This window comes from Ailuropoda melanoleuca, chromosome 13, assembly GCF_002007445.2.
Source record: "Ailuropoda melanoleuca isolate Jingjing chromosome 13, ASM200744v2, whole genome shotgun sequence".
In the NCBI taxonomy this organism is placed as follows: Eukaryota; Metazoa; Chordata; class Mammalia; order Carnivora; family Ursidae; genus Ailuropoda; species Ailuropoda melanoleuca.
In genome coordinates, this window is record NC_048230.1 from 7,877,819 (window position 1) to 7,901,416 (window position 23,598).

The 23,598-nt window shown below is 48.0% G+C and overlaps 1 protein-coding gene across 1 annotated transcript in view; it reads right to left on the reverse strand.

Moving 5' to 3' along the window:
* Positions 1–23,598, reverse strand: part of ASIC2 (acid sensing ion channel subunit 2) — a 1,023,862-nt gene that overhangs the window by 416,956 nt on the left and 583,308 nt on the right. The window lies entirely within an intron of this gene.

Genomic DNA, 23,598 nt, shown 5'->3' on the forward strand with positions numbered 1-23,598 from the left:
TGCTTCAACATTGCAAATCCTCTAAGATTCTCCAGGGCGTATGGAAAATATGTGCTAGACATTGACTTCCATGCCATGACTGTTTTAAACCGTCAAATGACCCGGTGAGGGGTGTACAGTTATTGACTCCATTTTACAGATGAAGAAACAAAGGTACACAGAGGTTACAAAATTTGCTTAAGGTCATCGGAAGTGACAGAGCCATGATTTAGTCTGACATCAGATTTCTCATATCCTAACAACTCTAAGATTTTATGACTCTATGGTTTCCAGAAGCAGAGCCAATGACTCTTCCCATTGGGAACTATCAACCATCCAGCCAATTTCATCTCTTAGAGCTTTCTCGGCTTCTCTCAATCCATCTCCTTTGCCCAAATGATAATTGCCCATTGCATACTTAAATCATCTGCCTCCTCCTCCAAGTCTGACACTCTGGTTTCTGTAACACACTTCACCATAGGACTATATTAGAATGTAACCAACCCACTTCCACCTGCCCTTCAGCTCTTGCATTACCAGAATAGTCCCAGATGCAAGTTTGACAGTCCAAGGAAGTCCTCCGTGGGATCAGATGCCTTAGGAATGAACAGAACACGTAAGACTCCTCCAAGTTTAGATCCGTACTCTGAAATCTTGTTGAGTTGCTGACATGCTGGTTTTGCTCAGGTCCCGGGGGAAGTGGGGATGGGGTATTATGGAATGTTGTCTTACTGTTCCTTTCTACCCTCTGCCAATTCCATCCTCCAGGCACAACCTCAGCCATATAAATAACCCCTCTCCCAATTCCCTAGTCAGGGAGCCTTCGCATGCTCACATCCTGTCTTCCCACACTTTGATATTTCCCGGGGTACTGCTTCTTGGTGCTGCCCAAACTCTGCATGCTATGACCCACCCCTTTATGCAATGCAGAGAAAAGGACTCCAGACAGATTCTGTGCGGCATGATCAAGGGCATTAACAGAGTCATGGAAAAGGGCACATGTTGGCAAATGGGGGGAAAACTGTCCATAGCACCACACTTTTGAGAGTTGACTGATGCCAGGTTTTCCAAATGCTCACCCGTACTCTAGAATCTATTGCCAAACACACCAGGAGGGTATGCTATATATGATATATGATATAAATACCATATATATGTATATATATATATATATATATATATATATGATATATATCACACACACACATATATATCTCTCTCGTGTGTGTGTGTGTGTGTGTGTGTATATATATATCTCACATGCCCCAGCCATCCTGTCTCTTATCTATCCCACCCATATCAAGCAGTCATTAGCTTGACTGAATACACACACACATAGGATTATACATTAGAGGGTGACTTTTATAAATCACATAAGGAAACCTTCAGCTCTCTGGTTGAACCAGTTATACCCTAGCTCCATTCACTCATCAGGTGAAGAATGTATTGATCTGCCCGACTACCCATTCATTTAACAAAACTTTATTGAACACTGACATGTGCCACAGTGTAAGGCATTGAGGATACAATCAGATTTTCTGCCCTTGGAGCTCACACTTTAGTGGAAGAGAGACAAATAAATAGAGTATTTTACTGCATTTAGCTAAGCATTTTAACAGCATTAATCACTGTTATGGGAGCCCAGAAGAAGGATCAGGATTTGGGAGTCAGAAAAAGCTTCCTAGCAAAGGAATTCCCAGAGTCCTAGCTGGGAATAATAGCTGGGAATCACACTGGTAGATACCGCTAATCACTTTCCAGTATCTGTCCTCTTGTCTTCTGGTAACAGAACCTACTAGGTTTTAGATAGGATTAATGGCCAAAGACTCATTTCCAGATTCTTTTACATCTTAATGTAGCCATTGGACTAAATTCTAGCCAATAGGATACGAATGGAAGAGATGTGTACAGTTTGGTTGCAACCTTTAAAAAGGTTAACTTGCCCTCTGCTTCCTCTTTCCCACTCTCCTTGGGTTGGAACGTGGATAAAGTGGAGGTGATCTAGCTCTGACCATAGGGATAATACCCAAGTGGATGACAAAGCCATAAAATAGAAAGAGCAGAGGCACCCACCAGCCCTGGACCTCCCACCTATCTCTCACTACAGCTATCGTATCTGGCACCCCTTTGAAAATAACAGGTTAACCTCCACCTTTACAAAACAACCACCCACCCACAGGCTTAGCTCTGCACAAGAGATTCAGCCTGATTACATATTAAAATGTCCCCTCCCTCTTGGGTAAGTATGATCTATAAATAGTTGGTGGTCAACATGCTTTGATATTTCTGGAGGATCTGGGGAAGAATAAAACAGTGGATTCTGCTGAGAGTGTTGATCTCCAGCCACAAGGAACACCCCCATCATGTAGAGCCAGCATTCCCTACCAGTGTTTCGACTAGGTCTCTTCTCTGTTGGGTACTTGGAGGTGGCGCGGTTTAAAGGGGTGGAACAGATGACAGGAGCCTTGCTCTGCTCAGCCTGTGCTTTGGGCGGCCTCTGCCTCCCACCTCCTTCCTGCCACACTTATCCCCTTGGGCCTGCCACTGCCTTTGGTAATGTTACACACCATCTTGAACTTCTCCAATTCAAAGATGGTGTCCTGTTCCTATTTCCGAGATTTCCTAAGACACCGCAGTCTTGAAGTTGTATTCCACTCAGTCCTCTTGAATGAAAAACCCAGATCCTGGTCTTTCCTAATTGCATGTGCATTTGGTTCATATTTTAAGAACCTGTCATTGGACTCACCCTCAGTTCTTCTGTTCAAATTAGCCCAACTCCTGGGGCTGGGCTAGTTTGACCCAGTATCTATCTACCTGCATTGGTCCCACTCAGTGCTCTGTTGCTGTTGTCCCCCAAAGGGAGTTTCTGGTATACTTTACAGCTGGAGTTACAGGACCGTCTTCAGATATTATGATCTTCTTAATTCCACCTAGCCACATGACCAAGACTATCTCCCAAAGCTACTCTTCAGACTAAATATTGGCAAATGAGGAATGCCAAGGACAAAGAAATGCTTTTACTGTCTTCCAATATTTCCCATTTGCTTTCAGTCAGCGAAGTAGAGAGCAGTGCACTGCCTCCCTCAGAATATGTCTACAGGCAGGGGCGCCTGGGTGGCACAGCGGTTAAGCGTCTGCCTTCGGCTCAGGGCGTGATCCCGGCGTTATGGGATCGAGCCCCACATCAGGCTCCTCCACTATGGGCCTGCTTCTTCCTCTCCCATTCCCCCTGCTTGTGTTCCCTCTCTCGCTGGCTGTCTCTATCTCTGTCGAATAAATAAATAAAATCTTTAAAAAAAAATATGTCTACAGGCAGTTGGGCAGGTAGGACACTGTTTGCAGGAAGTTCTCTATTCCATGAAATCTGTCTATTTGAGCCCCAGACCCTATGGACCCAGAAAGGGACAACTGCAAGATTCATGGGAAATTGCCTGTGAAATGATGATTCTGCTCAGGTATCTGTTCTCCAAGCTCTGGATGGCTGTGAGCTCCCAGCCCAGCTGGCTTCTCTCTCGGTCCCCTGTATTCTCCCAGCCCTGGTGCATGTCTCTAGGATGCTACTGTACACACTGAACAGTCACGACTTTGGATGTGTCTCCCTCCCCTTCAAGGTGAATTGTAAGTCTTCATGTCTCCAGAAATCAGCACAACACCCGACACATGGGAAGGGTTTATAAGATAAGTGAATCCTCAGAAAGCGCGGTTGACATACCAGTTACAGACTCTTCTCAGAACAGCCCAGTTCTGAGATTCTGAATCCATCTGGCATTCCATTCCTGCCTGGCCTTCCCATGCCACATCCCGCTGTGTGTCACCAAATGCCCTTTACCTGTTGTTGCCCATTTCCCTATCCTGAGGGCCCTGGCTCTGAAGCGTGCTTTTCAGGCAATGTGACTGGGCTTTCCTCTCTGCATCCTTTGTATTTTGACAGGTCTCTAGATTTTGGTAGTTCTTAATTCTGCTTGTTCAGTGGCTTCTGGAATCTTAGGGGAGGCACTTCCCATTTCTGGCCAGATCCTATGAAGCCTCTGACTAGCCCCAGGCCCTTTTTGGATGTGGGGCAGGGATTTGGATGATACAGTATTTGAACCCAAATGGGGGGCTACTTGTTACTGACATTTGGGGAAGATACCCAAACAGAAAATTTCAATTGAGAGACCCTCATCCTTGATTCCAGACTCCTTAATGTCTGTACTTGTGCCTTTTCTTCCTTTATTATTATTATTATTTTCCTTTTTAAATGTTTTTATAACTTTAGCAGGTAAATGCCTGGAAATGAACTCTCCTACTGAGCCCATTACCTGGAACTTCACACTGATCCCTCACACCACCCTNCACCCCCCCCTCCCCCATGCCCCCCCCCCCAAGCATTTGGACTAAGCTCCAGGTAGTATCCCTAGATCCCCCTGAATCATCTGATTCCCTGACTCAGGACTTTCCACAGTTCACAAATGCCAGCAAGGCACTTTTTCTGCTTAGGAAGAAACTTCTCCCTTTAAATGTTTTGTTTGCCTTCAAGTCCATTTGAATACAAAAATACAATGGAATTCCATTAAAATGATGTCTGGGGCGTGAGACACCAGGATAAAAGACAGGAAATTGCCCTATTCTTTATGCACCCCTCCACTTGGTGCTGACAGTTCCTGGATAACCTAGGGTAGCAGGCTGTTAAGAAAACAAGTGGGCCATATTTCATGCTGGCTTCCAGCCTCCCCTGGCTGTTTTTATTAGGAGCACAGGGGACTGTTCGAGCAGTAATACACCAGACCAGTTTATAGCGCTTTCTCCCAAATGCTGAATTTTCATAATTGTTCAACAGGAAAATTGTTCCTTGGGCTGAAAATGTAAATTCTTAAGTCACCTCGGGGAAAGGTAGTAAGTGGGGGGTCTTTGAGAGTGAGCTTTGATGACAAAAGTAAGCTTATAGATCCCAGAATTGGAAGGGTCGGACCCTGTACTTGAAATATGCATGATCTGGGACCCAGAGTGATGAGGTTATAGGATATAGGTGAGGTTCGGTGGGGTGGAGTCCGGAGCCGAAGACCAAGAAAGAATTCTTGAGACGCCTTTGGTGCAAAATTGGTGGTTTATTAAAGCACGGACAGGACCCGTGGGCAAAAAGAGCTGCGGCACCTGGGTTGTGAAGGGTGGCTGATTATATACCATGGGGTTGGGGGAGGTAAGGAAAAAGGGAGGTTGAGAAAATACTTTCATGTGTTAAAGAAGATCCACAGGATACCGGAGGCCTTGCCATTGTCAAGTTAAGGTTGTTTTTCCCTCTAGCAAGGCGTTAACATTAAGATGGTTGGGAACTTCCTGGAGGCTGCAGATTATAAGGACGTTTAATTGTTTCTACAATCCCTTCCGGAAGCTAGGTTATTGATAGAAATGCCTCCTTCTTGTAAACTGCTAAAACATTTGTAAACTGAGAGAGACTTAAGTCTTGCAGGATTGTGGTCTCTATAGGTTAACTATTTCTTTGTCCTTTAGGGCAGCCTGAGTGCCTGAGGAATGTCATATACATCCCATGGTGGGGGGGGGGGTTGCGGGGTGTTAGTTTCTGCTTTGTCCTCAGCTTGCCTTCTGTTCCCTCATCACAGAGCAGGGAAGAGATGAATAAATGTCCAGCCACACAGAAAGTGGTGGCAGAGGCAGGACCAGAATGTGGACTCTCGACTTTGGTCTTGTGCTGTGCCCCTTCTCTTGTGCCTGATGGATGCAAGGAAGTGTAGGAGAGCTCTATACCAGGGTATTCTCACAGTTGTTGGACTGAAGTCTTAAAGACTATAAGGACAAACCAGAGAAAGTGTCCTTAGGCTGATGCCAGGAAGAATGCAGTCAGGTTTATGGAAGAACTTCCTGAGTATCAGAGCATGGGGATTCTGGATGTAAGACTTCCATAGGACATGGATTCTTTGCACTAACTGGATCGTACTTTTTAAAGGATGTTTAAAAATAAGGGTGAATTTGGAAAGGATTATCAAAGGATTATCTACTGATAAAACAGATGGAGAATAGGTAACATGAGGGACGTTTTCCCAAAAGTCCTTAAAGATGAGAAAACCATGAACTGTCTCGGGCAGGTTAAATACTCCAAATGATAGGGAAACTAGATAAGAGAGCTGAGCAGGTCTCAATCAGGATTCTCACACTGTGGCCTTCTAGATCTATCAGACAGCTCTTCCTCAGTTCTCAGGGCTGACAACTCAAGAGTATGGCCTTTTTTTTTTTTTTTTTTTTTTGGCTAGGAATAAAGCAGCAGTGTCACTGAGAACCAGAGGAGCTCATAAGTAGCTATGGGCTCCATTCTATACCTTTCTCCCCTCTCCCCAGCTAATAGAGTCTGAGCTTTCACAATCCTGTTGGACAAATCAATGAAAAAATCAGTTGATCCAAAAACAGTTGAAGACAGAGATGGTGGTACTGTTTGGGAAAGCAAAGACCACCTCGTGCTCTCTGTTCTACATCCTGGATGGCAAAATGTATTTAAAATACATTCACAGCTCATTCATCCAGGAATGAAGTTTCTGGAATGGATTAATTTTCCAGGTACGAAAGTCAGCTCCTTTAAGCATAAAGACATTTTGCTTGGGTTCTTTTGATTTGAAAACCCCTTAACCATATTACATACCTCTAAACCAGGGCTTACTAAACAAACATGTCATCTTTTCCGTTTCAGAACTTAATAAGCTAATAAAACCATGATACGTTTTTCTAGGGCGCTTTATAATTCTGGTGTGACTTTACCTACATTATCTCATTTAATCCTCACTAAAACTCTATAAAGTAAAGTATGTGCGCGTACATCTGTGTAGTTATGTTCATATATATGTTCTCATTTACACAGAAAAACTGAGGATCAAACAAAATAAAAAGTCATTTTTTTCAAGGTCACACAGCTGGTGAGAGGCCAAGTCAGGTCTCAAGTCCTTATCTTCTGATTGCAAATCCATTGCTTGTGCTGAGCGAGTAAGTGGTCTTGACGCCCTCTCAGGGCACAAGCGATGGCAGGATCAGGAGTCTGCTAGAAACATGGGCAAAGAGCCTGGTTGGAGGCCTGGACCCCACAGAAGGGAGGCTGCCAGCCATCAATGTCAGTGCCCAAATGGGTGTGAAAAGTTGGCTGGATGCCTTCTGGCACTGCTAACCCAGGAGGGCCCGAGGAGTAGGCAGGGCCTGGCAGAGGGAAGCTCTTGGAGGGGATGATGCTCAGAGACAAGTGCTTGTGGTTGGCCTGAGTGGCTGGGAGCCAGACCCCAGTCAGAAACTGGGTCCAGCCCCAGGGGTTACAGATTGGGCTAGACAAGGCACAGTGTATGCACCGAGGCCAGGCAGGGTAGGGTTCAGGGCAGGGAGCCAGGCCAAACAAAAGTGTGGAGACCACTGGGAACCAAAGCAGTGGAGAGGGCTGCCAGCCTCACCTGTGTAGCTGGGTGAAGGCCCCATAGTTTCCCCAGCACACCAGCGCCTGGATACAGAGCCTCATGGCATTCTTCCCAGCCCCATCCTCTGAGCTTCCAGGGATTTCCAGAGCTGCAGGAGGAGGAACGCGGAGGGTACAAGCAAGGACGACAGCAGAAACTGTGCCACTGGTCATTTCTGAGGGGCCCCTCTTGGATAGCAGCAGACACAATGTGTGTTGTCTGGAGATGGGGTGGTGGAGGGTCACAGCTGTGGACTCTAGATTCTTGTTAGCTGTGGCCTTGAACTCAATGCAGGATCTCACTGAGCAATGCAGTGATGATAACAGCACCCATCCTTCCTTCCAGGGTTAGTTGAAGCATCCGACCTGGTACCATAAATAAAAGTATACAAAAGCATTTCCTTTGAAGTAAGGAAATATGGTCAGCTTCCTGTTGTTGACTTAACTTTGAGGATGGAAACTGGAGAATTAGAATTTTTTCAGTATTTTTCATGCAGCAGCTAAGATTATATATCTGCAATGTGCCAGGCACTGAGCTAAATGTCACAGGAAAACAAGAATGACTAAAAACCTTTGGGGGCCAGCACAGGGAACTAACATCTAGTCAAATAGCAAATGCACAACCAGTTGTAATATACGATGGGAGGCGGAGTGGAGTAAGAGCTGAAACGGGGTATATGCATGGAGCGGCAGCAGGAACTCGGAGCCAGGAATGATTCATTTTAACTGGGGGGGAGGGTGTCAGGAAGGAGCTCATGGAGCAGCTGGTGTCAGAACAAGACCATGCAAGAGAGCTATAATTGAGGGTAACAGCAGAATCCAGCAGGGAAATCATCAACCATGGGCGTCGGTCCTACATCAACTTTTAAGGTCCTAAACTGATGCTTCAAAACCAAGATTATACTCTTGAATCACCCAGGGATCTTTAAGGTAATTTGCAAATGACCAGATCCCTTTCAGACCACCTGTTTCAGGAGCCCTGGGAGTGGGGCCAAGGGTATTGGCATATTGAAGAAACCCCCCATACAAGGTGATTCTGATCACCTTGCGTATTTATGTACTCTCGTATCTTTAGTTAAGAGCCAGTTCCAAGCTTTAGCAGGCTTAAACATCTCCCAGAGATCTTGTTAAAAACACATATTCACTGCCCGTTCTTCAGAGATTCTGATGCAGGGGGCTGGGATGAGACCGGAGATTCTGCATTTCCTATAGACTCAGGTGATGCTGATGGTATGTGTCTGTGGACCACACATTGAGTAGCACGGCTCTAAGCCATCAGTGGGCTCCTTGCTTCTTGCAGAGTTAAGAGGTCCCCTTCATTTGAAAGCAAATTCATGCTTCTCCACCCTGGACCTTTAAGAAGTGACCCATTCCCAATCACCTTGAAACCACCCGTGCATACAGGTGAAAGAGGACACCCCAGAAGGGTTCACAGCCCTAGCTGTGGCCTCTGTACCTGCTCTCCCCTGGCTCTGGCTCCCCTCTGGCCCCTGCTTCTTAGTTTTGTTTCTGCTTCTACGCCTGCTCTGTATAACTCTCCCGGATCCTGTGCATCCTGCCCCTGCCCCGGGATTTCAGAAATACGTGCTACGTCTTTTTCTCTTCGTCCTCAGAGTCCAGCCCCTGGCCAGCCCACCCGAAGCTCAGCAAGGAGATGGTTTGGTCCCACTAGACTGGTTGGCTCAGGGAACATCTGAGGACAGAGCGTGTTCTGCACTCCTCCTCTCTGACACTAGCTCTGGGAAGACTGGTTTTGATAACTTTGGGTCACATTTGTCCTTTCCGTGTTTTTGATCAGCTTCATATTTGAAAACTACGGCTCACGGGAGCAATTTGTGATCATTTGAGCAAGAGAACTGTTCAAAGCTTCCTTTCTGTGTTAGGAGAAATTACCTGGATGGGATCACTGAGCTAGCTGACCGACCCTGGGATTTGGTCATTTGAACGAGTTAGCTGTTGACAGATGACACCTGCCTTTTAGAAACTTGGCGAAACAGTCCTTGCATTGTGGGTTCTTGTTAATCCAGTGGCTGTTGGCTGGTTCCCCCCCTTAGGGCTCTGAGAAAAGTCGAGCTCACCACTCACCAGAGTTGCCTTTCAGAAGCAACATCCACGTGCATTTCAAGTAAATCATACAAACATTTTGTTTTTCTTTTCTTTTTTTATAATAATATTTTTTTATTATGTTATGTTAGTCACCATACAGTACATCCCTAGTTTTTGATGTAAAGTTCCATGATTCATTACTTGCGTATAACACCCAGGGCTCCATGCAATACGTGCCCTCCTTAATACCCATCACCAGCTATCCCATCACCAGCCTATCCCATTATTTTCTTTTTTTAAAAAAGTGTTCTTTTTCTTCTTTTTAAAATCAAGTCTTTTGGGATGCCTGGGTGGCTCAGTCGGTTAAGCCTTTGCCTTCAGCTCAGGTCATGATCTCGGGGTCCTGGGATCAAGTCCCGCATCGAGCTCCCTGTACTGTGCTTTGGAGAGATGAGGTATCTTGCTCACGGTCTTACAGGGCTAGAATGGGAGCCCAGGAATTGAAATCAGCGACTGTTAGTTGATATTACTTGTTGAACACCCACTGTGCATAAGTCATCTTTTTCATCTTTAAAACAATCCTATAAAGCAGGTGTCACAACACCATTTTACCGAGGAGGACAAACGTGCCAAGAGATGAGTTTTGCACATTTATACAGTCGTTAAATAGGACTCAGATTAGAAACCAGGTCTGTCTGAACCTCCAAGCCCATCTTCTTTTGACTTTGCGGATTCTTGCTCCTTCGTTGGATCCTTCAAAGTCTTAACCCAAAGGGGTGGCAGTAAACATGAGTGTTCCACACAGCCTGTTCGCAGAGATCCTGTGCCCTTTTGTAGGGGAATGATTGCTCCACATTTGCTTAGGGCTGGAGGTGCAAATGGCATGAACGATTGCCCAGAGAAGGAAAGAAACAAGGAAACATGCATTCATAGGGGCCAGCCAGAAGAATGACTGGTTGGGTTAGTGAGGTGGTGAGATGGGCTGCAGGCAGCCTGGGGTTCTGGGGTCCAGCAGCCCTGGGTGACTTTGGCCTAGTTACTTTACCTTTCTGAGCCCCAGTTTTCTCAACTGTAGAATGGGAATGCTGATACCTCTCTTGTAGGATTATGGTGAAGAATAAACGAGTCAGTCTGAAGCACGGAATCTGGCCCATGGGCACGCAATAATCAGTAAATACCTCCTTGCTGCCCTGTTTACTTTGGCTCCCGCTGGCTGATCAGGCTATGGAGAAAAAGAGGTTCATTTCTTTGAGCAGGAAGGATCTGATTCCAATAGGGAGGCCCCAGGGCACAGACTGGCGTGGGGGACTCTGGCATAATATCCATCTATTTGGTTCTTTCTTCAGGCCAGAACGCTGGTTTCAGGAGCCTTCATCCAAGCACTAAATCCACCTAATTGCTTTGAAAAGCATGGGGTAGATAAATATCCCATCAGCCCACCGCTGTAATAACGCCAGTGACATTTATGCCTGAGATGAAGGGTGCAGGATGAACGGTGATCAGACCCCAGGTGCCCTGCCGTGATTGACAGTCCAGACAAGGCACCCCCTGGGCCAGGAAATGCCAGCCTGTGGGGGGGGTTGGGGGTGCAGGAGGCGATGATGAATGCCATGTGGGGCTTCTGGAAGTGGATCAGGTTTGCCCACGACATGAAGTGGAAAGAACGTTGAGATGAAGGGTGCAGGATGAACGGTGATCAGACCCCAGGTGCCCTGCCGTGATTGACAGTCCAGACAAGGCCCCCCCCCCCTGGGCCAGGAAATGCCAGCCTGTGGGGGGGGGGGTTGGGGGTGCAGGAAGCGATGATGAATGCCATGTGGGGCTTCTGGAAGTGGATCAGGTTTGCCCACGACATGAAGTGGAAAGAACGTTGTCTGGACAAGTTATGTAACCTCTCTGAACCTCTGGTTTATGTCTGTGAGAGGAGCACCGTGATGCGTTGGGCACGAAATAAATGAGAGGAATAAACGAAGAACCCGGGATTGTTCCTGCAGAGCTGCCAGAGCTCCAAAACCGTCTGGTCCCTTCTCCTTTCATATTTTTCCTTTCCCCTGGAATCGCCTCTTTCTTTGCTCCCAAGAGCCCAAGACCTGTGCATGCCGCATTCACAAACCCAGGAGTGCACTCCATTCATCCACTCATTCATTAATACTATTTTCCCATTCATTCCTCAATTATGTTTTGGTCATCCAAAATGTGCCAGATCCTCACCTGGGATCCGCATACAAACAAATAATCAGACCTCTTGCCGGCCCTTGAGATGTTTAGAGGTTAATGGAGGACAGCTGTATTGTATTAGATAGGGTCCCAACAAGGAAAAGATGGCATACTCAGGTAAAGATAATGCGAGGAGAGTTTATTCGCAAAAGGATTAATTATAAAGACATGGGTGGAGTCCCCAGCAGCAAGGCTGTCACCACTCCCAGGGCCAAGGGGAAAGAAAGGAACCCATCTCAGAACCTAGCAGGAAAGAGCTGTGCACAATAGGCCACCTGCAGAGGAGCAGTGACCTTCTGTCCAGGGACACAGGCAGCCCAAGATCATCTCCCAGGAAGGGAGACCCACGGCTCCTCCCTCCCTTGGAACTTCTCTAATGCTCCCCATTAGCTGACATGATCAGAAGCTCAAGGGCAACGAGCTCATTGATTTGGTCCACAGACCTGCCTTTCTCACCTCCACCTGGACCCTTGAGATGTTCTTTCCCCTTCCTCTTTGCCTGGCTAACTCTTTGCTGACCTTAAGAAACCGTGACCTACTTAAACATTCAGAAAAGTGTAGAGAATAAAAATCAGACACCCAGGTACCCACTGCCTGTACTTCATAAATGTGAAAGTTTTGCCACATTTGCTTCGGATCTTTTTTTTCAGCAAGAAAACATTGTAGATACAATGGGAGCGTCTATTATCCTTCTTTCCCTCCTGTAACACCATTTTGAAGTTAATGAGTATCCTATCCATCCATGCTTTTATGTGTTTGTTAGATAGCTCTGCTTAAAAGATGTATATAATTACCATTGTATTATAGACATCCTGTTATAATTTGCTTTCTTCACTCAACATTATATGGGTGTTTTGTTGTGGCTTTGTTGATTGGACATTGTCTTAAGAGAGTTTATTGGCAGGTGGCTTCCCTCGAATGATGAGGGTCAAGCAATGATGGCTGGCTCAGACTTGACTTAAAAAGAGTGGCTTTCACAGAGATTTCATAAGCATTAAAATTAACACTGACTTCCAAGTCTCCTTGCAGCTCCTCACCTTCCCACCATAACAGTGCAGCTGTTCTGCACCTGGTAATGATGTTGGGAGGGAGAGCAACAGTGTTAGAAAGAAGGGGGAAAGGTGGCTGCGGCTGCTGCCTGCACCCTCCCCCCTGGCAGGGCTCCTCCCACTTTTCCACGTGGCCACCTGGCCATCCATCTCCCGCAGCTGCCCATAAGCACTACCCATTCTCTTGCAGTTTAAGCTCTTTCCCACGTCTTGCATCATTATGACACTTACCAAACTCTCTAGACTTATGTGGACACTACCCCCCCCCACCCATGAGAGGCGAGTTAGAGAGCTGGGAAGCAGTTATCTGGTAGCTCTGTTCACAAAACAAGGAAAAGCATGGCTCCGTGGTCAAATATCACCCAGTCTTGGAGCTTTGACTTTATGTGGCTCAGGAAACTGCTGAGGCCATTCCAACAAGGACCTACCCAGAGGGACCTATGGAATAGCATGGCAGGAGGACTTCTCCTATTATCAATCCCAGGGACCTTAAGACTATGTCAGCAGCACCACCACCACCATCACCACATTTATAATCAACATTATGCTTTCGGGCTCCCTCTAGGATGATATAGATAGATCTATGTCATTTATTTTATTTTATTTTTTTTAAAGATTTTATTTATTTATTCGACAGAGATAGAGACAGCCAGTGAGAGAGGGAACACAAGCAGGGGGAGTGGGAGAGGAAGAAGCAGGCCCATAGCGGAGGAGCCTGATGTGGGGCTCGATCCCATAACGCCGGGATCACGCCCTGAGCCGAAGGCAGACGCTTAACCGCTGTGCCTCCCAGACGTCCCTACTTCATTTATTTTAATTGTTAAAATTAGATTTCATCGTATGAACATATCACAACTTATTTCTCCATTTTCCTGTTGATGGACATTTCAACTTTTCAATCTTTTGCTATGATCAACAACGCTGCAATACAAATAAATCCTTGAGCTCATGTAAAAAAAATGTTCTGCAGGATATGTATATATTCAGAAGTATAATTGCTGGATCACATGGTATGTGCTCTCTTTTTATCAATCCAAAATATTGCCAAATTTCTCCACCAGATAGATGTGTCTATTCACATTCATATCAGTAACATCGGAGAGTTCCTTTTAGAACTTCATTTTTCAAAATTTCCAAATTCAAATTTCAGGGTGGTACACATATATTGGGAGGCCACATGGTGCGGTAGAAACAGCCCTGCATTAGGGATCAATGTGAGGAGATCCTGGCTCTTGTTCTGCCCCTGTCTTGCTGTAGCGCTGGTACAAACACGCTCCCATCTCTGGGCCCCACTGTCCTCATTTAGGAATTGAGGGCACAGATTAAATGTCTCTTTAGTTCCGTGTAGCTTTAACCTTTTGCAGTCTGTGCTTCAAATAATGGTGGACTTAAGAGTAAACGGAGCCTTCACTCATTCGCATTGACTTGTTTCATCATCAGATCCTCACCATGCCCTACGGTATCCTAGACACTGGGTACCCATAGAAACATGACCATGTCCCCGTCCTCAAGCACCACTTGAATGGAGGAGACAGACCAGCAAATGGAGATGGTCTGGCCACGGCATCCCGGGATGGTCAGAAGGGCTTCATGTTGGAAGTTATGCTTTGTGTTAGGGACGAGTTGGCATCAGCCAGGCAAAGTCCAAGGAAGGTCATTCCAGCAAGTAAAAGGCGTGGAAGCTGGAAGTGGCTTGGGATGTTTGAGGATGTGAAGTAATGCAGACTGACTGCTCCCCTGGGGTGTTGCCGCCATCTTCCTATTCCATTTTTTAAATGTATTCAACACTATTTACTGGTTGCCATTTTATGCTAGCCACTCTGCTAGGTGCTGGGGATGTAAGATGAACAAAATGTCATAGCTCCTGCCCAGGTGGAGTTTTCCGTCTAGTTGGGGGACACAGACATTAGGTACTCAGAGAAATAAGTATAGAGGAAAAGAACAGGGTGCTATGAGCCATACAAATATGTTGGACTGATTAAAGGGGGTGGATTTAGGTCTTCCCCAAGGAAGTGAGAATTCTAACTGGGACCTGTAAGCTAGGAAGGAACCACACATGGAGACAGCGGGTGATGCCTGTGGAGGTGGAGTATCTGGAAGCCTGAAGGAGAAAGGGCTTCATGCACATGGAACTGCAAAGGATCCTTGACACGGTGAAACACAGCAGCAGAGGAGCAAGAAAGCAAGAGATGAGACTGGGGAAGGAGGCTGGGCGCAGGTCATGCCTTCTAAGACCTGGTAAGGACCTGGGCTTCTCCTAAGGGCAATAGGAAGGAGTGACCACTGTCCCCTTCCTCCCTCCCTGCCTTCCTTCCTTCCTTCCTTCCTTCCTTCCTTCCTTCCTTCCTTCCTTCCTCTCTCCCTCTCTCTCTCCCTCCCTCCCTCCTCTTTCCCTCCCTCCCTCTCTCCTTCCTTCCTATACATGTCTCCTGGTCATGCTGCAGGGAGAGTCTAGGCATCTGAGTCAGCCTGGCTCTCCATCCCAAACCCAGCCATCCTCAAGAACAACTGCAGGAGCCCTCAACCCCAAAGACTTCCCTATATGCCCCCATTCAGCCCTCCCCCACCATCCCCAAGGCCACTCTTGGACCTGGCCATCACCTGGAAAGTCATAGCCACACCTCCTATAGAATCTCATAGCCACACCTCCTTCTCTCCCATTGTGGCCTCCCTCCTTCCCCTCCTCGTCCCTCACTTGGCTCTCCTTCCAAGGTTGCTCTTTGACCCCTTCAAGAGCCCCAGTCCTTGACTTCTCAACCGTCCTCTCTTAACCACTTCTTCACTCCTCCTCTCTGGCCTGGTCTTCACTAGTCCATCCCATCAACCATCAACCTTTCCTTGCCATGCCTTCACCTCCCTTGCCTGTTCTGCAAAATTCCAACTGTGCATAAATTAAACTCTTTTCCTGTCCTCTTATGCCTGGGCTATTGAAGGCAAATGCCACAGGTGCGTCCCTTCATGAATTCATGCTTTCTGATGCCTGTGAGGCCTGGGTGCTGCCTGTTCTGGGCCCCCCTGACTGTTCCTTTCTCCCACACTTGCTCATTCTTCATAGTGGTTTTTTCAAATTTTCATTCCTCTCCCCCAAACTTCTTTTTCCTGTCCTCTCAACAGATGACCTCGCTTCCTACTTTGAAGCAAAAATAGAAGCCATCAGACAAGAATTCCAACCGCTTGGCACAGCACCTACCAATTAACCTGTATTTGTGCTCTTTTCCACCTTTTCCTTTGTCAGTGGCTGATCCTCAACCTGTGCTCTGAATCCCAAAGTCTTCTCCCTCCATGAGGGGCTGCCCCATTGATTATCCATTCACAAGCAGGAAGAGTCCATAAATCTTTGTCCTTGCTGTGTCCCCTGTGCCTGAAACACTACCGGGCACATAACAGGTGTCTGAGAAATATTTGTTGAATGATTTCTCTCTTCTCTGCCTTCAACCTCTGTCTCTCTATTGATTCATTGTACCAGCATTTAAGCCTGCTTAGGGCTTATTCACCGTTTAAAAAAACAAAAACAGAAACAAACCCAAACCACAACAAGCAGCTTTTGACCTGCTGCGCCTCTCTCCCTGGCTCCAGCTTCAGCTCTTGTCTCCATCACTGAGCACACACTTGACCATGTGCCTGAGTCCCTGTCCCGCTCCATCTCCTTCCATTCACCCCTCCATTCTCACTACCTGGATTCACCGCCCCCCGCCCCGGGAAATCGCTGTCCCCACTGATAACTTCATTTGCATGCTTCTCATGTCTCCGAGTATCTGATCTCTGGCAGTGGTTAGCTCTGCTGCCATCTCCTTTCTTTGGAAACACTCTGTCTCCCCATATCCATGACCATGCTCAGGTCTGCCCTCCCTGGCCTTTCCTGCCTCCGAACCAATCCATGTTCCAGCCAGCCAGTTCTCCCTAATGCAGACCGGGTCCTGGCACTCCCCTTGAGCCTTTGTTGTGCTCTGCTGTCCTCTGGATGATGCCCACGTTCCTTCCAGGTGGTTGTCAGACTCAGCCTGTTCTACTTCTCCGCGTTCCTTCTGGAGCCTCACCTGCGGCATGCAGTGCTGGTCTGTTAGAGGCCCCTGGCCCTTTGCCCACGCTGGCCCTCCTGGTTCCCCAGCAGCTGGCTTGGTTTGGGGACCACAGCCCTAACTCAACCCTAAGTATTTCAGACCTTCTGCCGTCCAGGCCTGGCCTTAGACTTGGCCCCAGTTTTGCATTCCCCGTCTTGTGCGGGCTCTTAATAATAGCCTTCATTTTTGAAGTCTACTTTACAGTGTGCAACATACAGCCACATCCGTTTTCTCATCTGATTCTCTCAATAGCCTTGTGAGGTGGGAATGTCCATTGTTACGTCCATTCCGCAGACAAGGAGTCAGGGGCCAGGGAGTCACAGTGACCTTGGGTCTAGAGCTCGCACCCAGGTCTTGTGATGCCTCCCCCTGGCTGGGTGCTTGTTCTCTATCTCGTTGCCACACTCCTTCCCCACGTCCAGTCCTGACCTTACAGGGCAGCACCCGGTCTCCAGGCCAGGCCGAGGGCGCTGGCCTCTCTCCCCAGTGCGGCGTGTCCTGTCCCGGAGCCCCCGCCGGGACGGGCCGGCTCCCCGGACCCGAGACTGAGCAGCACCTCTTGTTCCTGAGGCTGAGATGTTTTCCTTTCCTTGACTCCACTTCCCCAGTGAGCAGTGGATCATCTGCCAACACTACTAAAAATAAGTGACTAGGAAGGACTGAGATGGATGGGGCGGGAGTCTGCGGGGAGCCGCTCGAGGCGGGAGCAGGCAGGAAGTCTTTAGGCTGAAGGAAGACCTGTCAGAGAAGAAAAACCACTGCCGAGTGGGGCCTCCTGTGTGCTGCGCCACACAGACCCTCGCGGCTTCCAGCCACCAGGAGGCTGAGCTGATTCCTACCGTCCCTGATTAATAAAACCCGCGTCACCAGCCCACGCGCGGCCAGCATGGTGCTGTGGGCTCCGTCCAGCCCGCCATCTGCTTTAAACTGATTTTTCAGTTGCCCCTTTGACTGCGGTTTTACCGGAGTCTTGTCCCTATGGGTCCCCTGATAACGCCACACACCTGGGCGGTTTCCAAAGGGGCTTGAGAGCCATTACGCTGAAGATGGTCCGCAAGAGCACAAGGTCAGACAAGGTCACAGAGTACTGAGGGGTTTGCACAGGAGGGAGTGGGCAGGGCTGCCTCTCCTGACCCAGAGGGGTTCTCTGCCCGCAAGGGGGACAAAGCTTCTCCCCGTGTGGGCTCTTCTCAGCTGGGCGAGCTCGTCCAAGTCTCTAGACCTCTCTGGGCCTTTGTTGTAGCTCCTGCAGGAAGACTGAGATGTCCACATCCTAATCCCTAGAACCTGTGAGAACTGCTTTCCAGGACAAAAGAAGGTTTGCAAGAGTGACAAATTAAGAATTCTGAGAGTATCCTGGGTTCTCCAGGTAGCCCAATGTCCTCAAAGGGCTTCTTATAAAAGGTAGGCAGTGGACAGAGAGGAAAAGGTGATGCGCAAACGAAAACAGATACCGGAGTAATGTGATCTCATTAGGAGGAGGAAGAGACCACAAGCCAAAGAACACTGGCGACCAGTAGAAGCTGGAAAAGGCAAGAAGGAGTCAGATTGTCCCGTCAGAGCTTCCAGAAAGGACCAGCCCTGCCAGCACCTTGACGTTGGCCCAGCACATCTGAGGTTTGACTTCTGACCTCCAGAACTGGAAAAGGGTGAATTAGTGCTGCTTAAGCCACTGTTTCTGGTAATGTGCTACACCCGCCACGGGGAACGGGTACAGCAGGACTAATCATTCGTCTTGCAAAAAAGAGCAAGAATATACGACTTAATTCAAGGCACATAGGGAGGCCACCCTGTCTGAAAGCCACACTCTGGGGGACACTCCATCAGAGACATGGCTTTGGGCCGAGGTGGTGACACCCCCCTGAAATGCACTCCCCTTAACAGCAGTGCAGGTCATAGAAATATCACGCAAGCCACAGAGGTAATTAAAAATTTTCTAGTCGCCTTACTAAAGCGACTAAAAGCAGGTGACATTTGTTTTAATATTTTTTTCAACCCAATATATGAAAAATATTATTTTTTTCAACCCTAACCAATTTAAAAATTTTACCGAGACATTTTATTTATTTATTTATTTATTCATTTATTTATTTTTTGGTTTCCACGTCTTTGGAATTGAGTGTGTATTTTACATTTATAGCACACCTCAGTGGGGACCAGCCACTCAGGGTTCTGATTCGAGCCTGGGTCCAATTTGCGCAGTTCTAAAAGGTTAAAAGTGTCAACTTCTAAGAGCAAATCAGTTCATCAGACTCTTTCTCACTGAGCCCGGGTGGACAATGGGCCTTGGGAAGGTGATGGCCATGACAAGCCTTCGTAAAATGTACTGGAAACACTATTATGAATAGTCACTCAGGGTCAAGCCCTCAGCTGCAGGGAAGCAGGGCTAGAATCCAAGGGCGCTATCTCCCTGGCCAGGGTAGGAAGGGGACAGTGAGGCTGGAAAGAACAGTCAAGCTCCAACTGTGTACACGGTTCTGTAACTTGCTTTTAGCCACTTATTGATGTATACAGTTAGTATGCCCTGCACCCTTCAATATTCTGTAAGTAATAACTTAAATGATACTACAATGACTGGATATTTACACAATGCTTTATTTAGGTCATTTCCTCTTTTTTTAAAAAAATATTTTATTTCTTTATTTGTGAGAGAGAGAGAGCACGAGAGGGAGAAGGGTCAGAGGGAGAAGCAGACTCCCCACTGAGCAGGGAGCCCGATGCAAGACTGGATCCTGGGTCTCCAGGATCATGACCTGAGCGGCAGGCAGTCGCTGAACTGACTGAGCCACCCAGGCACTGATTCCCTGTTTCTTTAGAGCCGGCAGGGAACTTGAGCCCCACTGGTCCCTGAGCCTCTGTGCAGCGGGGTCCAGTCGGCTCCGTACGCTCTTCCTTGCTGCTTCTCAAGGGTCCTCACTGTGTCAAGCAGTTTGCTTCGAGTGTCCTCTGGAGACGGACTAGGAACAACAGGATTCAGGAACTTGGGGGCTAGTTTGGAGTTTCAAGACTCAGTGAGACAGGCTGCCCCGGAGCCCGGCGCGTAGCGAGTGGGTTCCCGTCCTTGGGGAAGCCGCCACCTCGGGCTTGCTGAGAGCAGCCGCGGTGAGCTGCTCGGAGCCTGCCACGGCCACGTTCCAGAGCCGGCTCTGCTGTGTCTGCTCGGCCGCGTCCAGGCCTGCCTTCCCCTGCTTGCTGCTGCCCTGCCCTTGACTCTGCGCGGTGCCTGAGCTCCTGCTTTACCCGCCAGCTCCCAGCTCCTCTTCTCTGCCCCTTCCGAGCGTGCTGCAGCTCCCCTGACTCAGGCCGACCCCCTAGCCAGCAGCCCCCAGAGCCTCTCCCATCATCTCTGCCCCCCACCCCAATCCAGAAAACCCTGGGCACAAAGACACTGGCTGGCAGCCGATAAGGGCTCGTGCGTGCCTGCTAGTGTTCTGATGGCTTTGCCCGCACAGGCTCTACGTCCCGGGGGCTTGTAGGAGCCCTACTGCAGACGTCGCTGAGTTACAGAGACCTTAAGTCACTTTTGAGAGACCACACAGCTGTTGTGGGAGAGCCAGCTTGAAGCAGGGCAGCCTGACTTCAGCCTGACTCACTTGTAGCCTCAAATTACTTTCGCTCACATTCTTGGAACTTGGTCCAGTGCCTGACATATGGTTTGACATCCACAGAAGCCAGGGGAGGGAGAGAATGGAAGAGTTGCTTTTTGACCCTGGCTCCAAGGGTCAGGAGGCTTCATGGATCTCTGTCGGGAATTAATCTGAAGGGGCAGGACGAGGGTGGGTATACCGTCCCCCTAAGGTGACGGCCAAAAGGGCCCGAGGAGAGGACAAACAGCCCGACAGGCTCCCTGGTGGACCTGTGTGACTCTTGGATGCTAATTCCTCAGTGTCCTGAACGGTGACCCAGAACTGGGGGAGCCGTTGCCATTCCTCCCGCTCTTCACCTGTAGGCCCCCCGGCCGGCTGTTAGCACACTGCTCTAGAGTCGGGAGGGATAAGCACTGAAGGAAGAGGGCTGAGGCCAAGCTGAATTTTGTTTCTCTCCCTGGTCAGCTGTCAGAAGGAGGTGGGGTAGCCCCCATTATGGCCCGGCTCTAGGCAGGGGTGCGGTGGGAGAGAGAGAAGGTGTCGTAAGACTGGCTTTTGAAACCATCCCTCACTAGTGAAAGGGGTTCTTTTCATTTCCTATGAGAGTTTTACAGAAAGCATCTGATGTGATTGTGCGAGGCTTTCTTTCTCGGTAAAGAGGAATTCATTTTTATCTGTGGCCAGGAAAAGTTTAAAAAACAAAATACCAGGACCTGCGGTGGCTTTCTTTTGCTGATGAGGTTAAATTCAGAGCCTTCCATGGGGCAAGCCAAGTCCTCCAGCAGGCACCTCTCATCACCTCCCGCTCCACCCTGCAAGGCCAGAGCTGGGAGAGGGGCCCCCTTGATACTAATGAAGCCAAAGCCCAGAGAGGTCAAGAAATCTGCTCAAGGTCATACAGCTAAGACCACAGACAACTAAGTGCAGAGTCAGAGGGTCTAAGTCCCAATCCTAGCTTGTCCTGTTGCAAGCCACGTGACCCAGTGCAAGTGACAACCTCTGCATGCCTAAGCTCCTCATTTGCAAAACGAGGACAGTAACAGCTCTTCTCCCATAGGACTGTTGTGAGCAGTAAATAAGAAGGTGTACATTAAGTGCTTTCTACCATACCTGGTACCCAGAAGTCTCTCTGTGGAGCTTAGCTATTAATTAGATGGTTAGGTATCAATTGATAGAGTAGAAGGTAGAGCCAATATTGGAAACTGGGGGCAATTTTGTCGCTAATCGCCCACCCTGTTTGTCTGTCGATATGTCGTCCTGCCTCCCTATGACACCTCCATTCCAGAGAGATCGGTAGATGTTATCTTTGCACCTTTCCACAGGCCATCACCTAGTCTTGGGAAACCTGTTTCTTTTCTGAGGGCCCATCAACACACACAAAAACACTTTGCAATGTGCATAACCTTCATTATTGACCTTATCATCAGGGCCACATCTGTCAGATTTGGTAAACATTTTTTTTTTTAATTTGAAAGCTAGCTACATATTTATTTTTAATGCATTTTCTTTTCAAGCCCTAACGTGTTTATTTTTGTACTTGTGTTCTTTTGCTACATTTGGTAAATGGATTTGATTTTTATTTTTAATTGTGGTAAAATATACATAACATAAAACTTATCATCTCACCCATTTAAAAATACACAACGAAACATTCTCCTGTAAAGAATTCTTCCACAATCCCACCACGTCTCTAAAACTCACACCCAAGGCCACCCAAAGCCTTTAGCTCAGACCAGCCCTGCCGTTCTACAGTGAGTCCCTTGTGAAAATGTTTGGGTACCCCAGCCCACTTCTGAGCGAATGTCCCAGGCCCTGCAGCCTTGCTCTTTCCTAGTCCTGGTGTCTCTCAGTCCCTAGATGGGGTGACCCTGGCACACCTGGCCTCTCACATGGGTTCTTTCTTGGATCTGACGCTGAGCCCCCTGTGAGGTTTTTCACTTCCAGTTGGTCTGGGGACGCCTCCCTCTGGTTTGACCCAGATGCCTGGGTCACAACCTCAACTCTTCCCTAATGAAATGATGCCCTTGGCCAGTGTGTCCTCTGCCTTCTGGCCCCTCTAGCAAAAAGACCACAAACTGTTCTGATGATCCAGACGTCCAGAGGTCCAGAGCTGGGATACTGTGAGGATACCATGGCTGGCCCCACCTGACTCTCGGGCAAGGCTATCTGTTGGGCATGGTCCAGTCCAACCCATGACCCCGTTAGCTTAGAGCCACCATTACTGAGGGCTTCTTCTGAGCTGGTCCGTTTGCAGGGAGTGTCCTATGATCTCATGTAATGCTTACCACACTCTGCAGGCTGGGTGTTACTATCCCCATGATACCAATGTGGAAACAAAGGCCCAAAGAAGTAAAAGGACATGTCCAAAGACACATAGCTGATCAATTCTGTCTGACTCCAAAACCAGTGCTTTAAACCAGAAAGAAGGGGTCCCTGCTTTGCCCCGTCAGCCTGCTCACCCCCAGCATCTCCTAGAACATCTGTGGAAGCCTATTTTCTCACACCTGTGGTTTTTACCCCCAGATTCTACAGAGTCAGCTCACGGGTCCCGGACACTGGGACTGCCTTAGGTGCCCACCACTCCATCCCTGGGACATCAGGTCCCAGCCTAGGGCAACCTCTTCAGCTGATCGGGACGCAGTCTCAGATCTGACTCCACCTGTAGACAAAATGGGCTCCCAGGTCTAGGGCAGAGCACTGCGAAGCCTGGCCTCCTGGGTGTTCACTGACTCACCAAGCATTCATTGAGAAACCCCACAAGCATTCATTGAGAAACCCCAGGATGGCATCATGTTTGGGAAATGGGGATTTAGGTCCCTCCATGCCCAGTCCTTAGAAGATCTATGTAAGTCCCGAGTATTTAAGTGACCAGAGAGTCCTGCCTTCTCCCCAAAATAAGAAAGAAAACCCACTCTAATTCCACTATCCTAACTCAACTACCCATTCCAGGTTTGCATATTTCCTTCTAGACCATTCCATTCATATTTTATACAGTTGTAATCACAATGAATATACACAACTTTGTTTTGTGTCTGTTGTTTAAAACAACCCTTGGGCCAAACCTGGCCCACTACCAATTTTTATAAATTAAGTTTTATTGGTCACGGTCACTCCCAATCCTTACCTACTATGGGTGGCTGCTTTCACACTATGACAGTGCTGCTAGCTGCAACAAAGGCTGTAAGGTCTGCAAAGCAAAAATATTACCATCTGGCCCTTTACAGAAGAAAAAAAAA